This window comes from Galeopterus variegatus, unplaced genomic scaffold (assembly GCF_000696425.1).
Source record: "Galeopterus variegatus unplaced genomic scaffold, G_variegatus-3.0.2 Scaffold765, whole genome shotgun sequence".
NCBI lineage: Eukaryota > Metazoa > Chordata > Mammalia > Dermoptera > Cynocephalidae > Galeopterus > Galeopterus variegatus.
In genome coordinates, this window is record NW_007726876.1 from 368,394 (window position 1) to 374,305 (window position 5,912).

The window sequence follows — 5,912 nt, forward strand, 5'->3', positions numbered from 1 at the left end:
GCTTTCTTTTTTCTTTTCTTTCTTTCTTTCTTTTTTTTTTTGTCACTGTACGCCTATCAGGGATGTGGCTCCGACCTTAATCTCTTCTCCAGCATTTTCCCCAGTCCCAGGGTGTGGCTTGGGCGGGCGCACCTCCCTAAAGCTCATCAGTTTCCCTTCCCTCCCCGCTGCTGCCCTCACATTCCCCTCTGTCTCCTTCTCAGGCCTTCCTTGACCCCCAATTGGGCGAAGATACCTCAGGGACGCTGAAGGGCAGGTCGTCTGCCACCTTCCATGGAGATTGCCCCGATCAAGGTATATTCTTCAAAGAATTACACTTGCTTTGTCTACACTGGGCGGGCGAGCTAATGGTTGAGCTATGCAGGTTCTGGAATAGACAAATTTGGGTCCAAATCTGAGTCCGGGCCGGCCCGTGGCTCACTCGGGAGAGTGTGGTGTTGATAACACCAAGGCCCCGGGTTCGGATCCCATATAGGGATGGCCGGTTTGCTCACTGGCTGAGCGTGGTGCTGACAACACCAAGTCAAGGGTTGAGATCCCCTTACCGGTCATCTTTAAAAAAAAAAAAAAAAACAAAAAAACTGAGTCCCTCCCTCACCTGCTATAAACACCCTTGCTTCTCTTATCCCATTCATGAATAAGTCCCTTGGCAGGGCCCTGCCCTGGTTGAGAACACGTTTGTGGGTGTATGACTGGGTTTGGAGTGCCAGCGAGCTTCTGACTGTGGACAATGGTCTTTACAGTGATAGTGTGCCTTGGGCTGGCCGGATAGCTCAGCTGGTGAGATCACGGTGTTATAACACTAAGATCAAAGGTTCCAATCCCTACAGCGACCAACCACCAAAAAAAAAAATCATAATAATAGTAATAGTGTGCCGTAATGGAGTGCTTACTGTGTGCCAAATCCTCCCCAGTGCATGTCATGTGTGAGGAGATTATTTATTTATTCCTCTGGAATACACTTCTGAGTACTATTACCTCCACCTGTAAAATGGGGAAAACGGAGGGAAAGAACAAGTGGCGTGGTAAAGGCAGCACAGCCGGGAAGACGAGTCTTGGTTTGACCCCAGAGAGCCAGTTTCAAGAGCTCAGCCCTTTAACCGATGCCTGTGTGGCCGTTCTGAGACGTGGCCTTCTAATGGGGGAGACCCACATTACGACTCTGCCTGGGTATCCTGAAATGGTCTGTCAATAAGTACTCAATCCATGATGGCCATTATTATTCTTTGTTCTCCTAAGACCAAGGTCAACCACTTAGGACGAAAAAGAATGGCATGAGTCAGCTCGGACTTCACCACTCCCATCTGGGCTAGAATACTACTTCATTCTAGTTGTAGAACCTCAAGTAGAAGTTAGTAAGTCAGAAAGTTAGTTAACTTCTGATGGCCTCCGTTTCCTCATCTGCATATAGATCTAAATATACAAGTTATCAGGAGAACTAATTAACACCATGCTATATATCAGATATGGAGTTGAATCTCTGGCAAATAGCAGGGGCTCAATAAATAGTTTTATTATTTTTTTCCCTTCTTATCCTTTCTCTTCTTACTATTATTGTTGTTGAAAAGTAACCTGAAAACATGGACACATTTAAACATCCTAAGTGATTTCAGCAAAGGAGACTGTGTTAATAATTTAAGAGCGCGCTTGGTTATAGCATCTTGTTTAATAAGGCACTTAATAACCAAGCCAGGTCATCATTCTGTTCATACCATTTAATGGCCCTCAGGTTCATTTAGAACAACATCCAAAATCTTCATCATGGACAGAAGGCCCATTGCAATCATCATGCACCTCTCTCATCTTAATTTTCTGACTTGTCTCTATGCCAGCACAACGCCATGCTAGGCTTCTTGCCGCCAGCACAACGCCATGCTGGGCTTCTTGCTGTTCCTTGAATCAATGGACACACTTTGCCTTAAGGCCTTTGCATGCCAGTCCCTGAACCTGGAATGCTCTTCCCCTAGAACTCCTTGTGGCTCCCATTGTCACCCTTTGAGATCTTCACTCAGATGTTTCTCAGAAGCCTTTTGGGACCAGCCTATTTAATGTCAGTCCCACCCTCCACTCCCTAGCCCCTTAGTCCCCCTTATTTTTCTTTGTAAAAATGTACCATCTAATATACTACGTTATTAAAGGTTACCTCCACGAGGATAGGCATTTTAATCTGTTTGGTTTCCTGCTGCATCCCCAGAGCCTAGAATAGTGCCTGGTACCTAGTAAGTGCTTAATATTTATTTGTTGAGTGAGAGAGTAAATGAGAGAGTGAATGAAAGAAGCTAGGGAGGATAATTAATTATATGGGAACACTTCCTATGTGTTGGCTATGGGTCCATAGCATGCAGGAAACTGGCCTTTCCTTTGAGGAGACTGCAGTGTATTCTGATGGCAGGACAAATACATCCAGGGTGAGGCATAATCCAGTAGATGTCATACAGGAGGGGGTGGCAGTTGAAGTGGACCTTGGGAAATGGGTACGATGACTACAGATTGATTTTTGCATGTATGTGGCACTTGCATTTGGAGACATCGGAAGTAAGGGTGGGGCGGGCAGCTGGAACAGAGCAAGGGGGTGAGTAAAGAATGGATTATCAAATTTTACCAAAAAGCAGTGTAATAATTGGAAATAGTAAAAAAATTCATCCCTAATGTTTTGTTCCCCAGAGTATTTAATACAGTGTGTAGTTAAAAAAAAATTATTATTTTTTTTTTAAAAGATGACCAGTAAGGGGATCTCAACCCTTGACTTGGTGTTGTCAGCACCATGCTCACCCAGTGAGCTAACCAGCCATCCCTATATGGGATCCAAACCCGTGGCTTTGGTGTTATTAGCACCACACTCTCCCGAGTGAGCCATGGGCCGGCCCCCCCCCCCAAAAAAAATTGTAATTGCATACATTTATGGGGTTCAATGTGGTGTTTTAATATATTTAAACACTGTGAAATGGTTAAATCAAACTAATTAACATACACATCTCCTCATCTACTTTTTTCCTGTGGTGGGAACATTTAAAACCTCTCTTAGCAATATTCAAATATACATTATTATAATAAGAGTTATCATACTGTACAGTAGGTCTCCAGAACTTACTCCTCTTGTCTAACTGAAACGTTGTACCCTTTGACCAAGGTCTCCTCATTGCCTACCCTTCTAGGCCATCCTACTCCCCAGATCCTACTAACCACCATTCTACTCTCTACCTCTATGAGTTTGACTTTTTAATTAATTAATTAATTAGTTGGTGGCTGGCCCAGCACAGGGATCGGACCCTGGACCTTGGTGTTATGAACACCACGCTCTAACCAACTGAGCTAAGTGGCCAGCCCGAGTTTGACTTTTTTCAGATTCCACATGTGAGATCATCCAGTATTTGTCTTTCTGTACTTGGCTTATTTCATGTATGTTAACAGCCAATTAATTTTTAATTATATAGGTAAAATAGGGTTATTTTTTACATACAGAAGATCAAAACATTCAACCGTCACCAATCTGTTTTGGTTCCTTGCCCACATTTGAAAAATAATGACTTTTGGTGTGGGCCTTCCCAACTTTTATTCATGCATCTGTATAGATATGTCTTTATGATCTGTGTGTGTTTGTGTGTGTGTGTGTGTATGTATATTTATATATAATACACATATACTTGTAATTCCTTTAGAAAATATATTATTGCATGCGTTTTTAAACAAAAATGGCTTACCTTTTTGCAGCTTTTTTCCTTTTTTTTTAAAAAACTCTTGTCTTGGTGCTCTGTGCACATGAGTACATGTGGCACTACTTCATGCCTTCCAACTGCTGTCTATATTTTAAAATTTGGGTAGAATATAGTTTACATGGCCATTTCCTTTTTAACGAACCTGTAAGTTGGTTTAATTTTCACTCTTATAAACAATGCTGCAATGAACATCCTTGTGTATGCTTCTTTGTGTACATGACTGATTATTTCTCTAGCATAGATACTATATTTGTTTTTACTAGTTTAATGTTTATTTCTCCTGTTAAAATGTAAGCCCCACGAGGGCAGGAATCTGATTTGTTTTGTGCCTCACTCTTTAAATGCTACCTAGCCAAGTGCTTGGGAGAAAAGGAGTGGCCAGTAAATATTTACTGAATGACTCAGGCTGAAAGGTTGGTAGGGGCCATGGTATGGTTTTACATCCTGAGAGGGAATTATGACTTATTTTGGTAAAACTGGAGATTTTCACACAGGGCAGTAGCAGGATGGTTATCGGTGGGGTTCAGGAAAGAGTATTCTGGGCTAGGAAGAAGGGAATTACAGGTGAACCAGTAATGAGATTATTACACAGGTCAGAAGGAAACAAGAAACAAAATTTGTGGGAATAGAAAGGAAAGGGTGCTTTAAGAGATAATGGAATAATAGGATCTGTAAGATTTACTAACTAATTAGCAGAAGGCATGGAAAGAAGGTTGATACCTAGTCTACAACATTTTAATTTTACAAACATTTATTGCCTCCCAACTCTGTGCAGAAAGCTCTCTGCTAATTGCTGTTGGGACGTAATTGACATGACCTTTCTTCCCTACTTTCAAAGGAAATTTGCAGTCTGCTGGGGAAGAGGGACGTGAACACAGGTACACCACGAACTCCAGGGAGTGACTGAGACGTGGGAGGGGCCTAGCCCCAGGGCAACCAAGTGAAATACTGCTGTTCCAGAATGGGGGGAGGGGAGGAAGGTGAGGGAGGATGTCCAGCTTTGTCCCAGAGCCACACATGGCTGCTTGGTGGGCATCAGAGAATAAGATGCAGAGAAATATGCAGCGGTGTAGATTTTTTAAAATCGAGGAAATTTAGGTTGATGACAGCGCTGGGGTTTCACTTTGGGTTCAGATGGCTATTGGCTCACTGTAGTCTGGACGGTAGGGACACAAATCCTTAGCTTCAGGCGGGTTACTTAAACATCCTGAGCCTCAGTTTCCTCTTTTTAAAGAAAAGGTGATAATGGGCTGGCTGGTTATTCAGTTGGTTAGAGGGTGGTGCTGATAGAACCAAGGTGCAGGGTTCAATCCCTGTACTGGCCAGCTGCCCCAAACACACACACACACACAAAATAAAGAAAAGGTGATAATAACCAAAGGGGTGAAGATTGACAAGTTTATAGCTCAGGGATGCAGGGAATGCATATCAGTGGCAGCTCTGATGCTATGATCAGACAGACCCTTGACACAGGGAGAGGAAAATGTCAGCTTGAAGTAAAAGGACTCCACCTTCTTAGTTTGTCATGTCCTCTGTTTAACCAGGACGGGATCTTTCAGGAGATAATATCTCTGGAGGAAGAAACACTTATGTGAAGTTCAATGGTTCTTTCAGTTTTATTTCCATTTCCTTTCAGTGGGGTCTCAGTACTCTCGGAATAAAATCCAAAGTCTTAGCAGGGTCCACCAGATCTCTGGGCCATGTTATCAGGAATTTTGTTTTTATTCTAAAAGACATTGGGGGTTTTAGGCAGGGTGGTGACATAGTCGGACTTGACTTTTGAAAAGATCAGTGTGAATGCTCACAGGTGCCACTGTCTGCATTTTCTGCTGGAATAGCAGCTCTGGAAACACAGGGACGTTGGAGTTGGAGATGGAGTCAGCAGCTGGAAATATATTCTGGGAGTTGAAAAGAGAGTTCTGGGTGGGAAATATATAAATTTAGGAGCCTTATTAGAGGTGGTATTTTGAGCCATTGGACTGGATGAAATCACCTGAATAAGAAAAATGCAGTTGCATTAAGCCCTGGGCCAAGTTAAAGTTTGGAGGTCAAGAAGAGGAGAAACAGCTGGCTGGTTAGCTCAGTTTGTTAGAGCATGCTGCAGATAACACCAAGGTCCAGGGCTCGATCCCTGTACTGACCAGCACCACCACCAAAAAAAAAAAAAAAAAAAAAAAAAAAAAAAAACAAAGTACC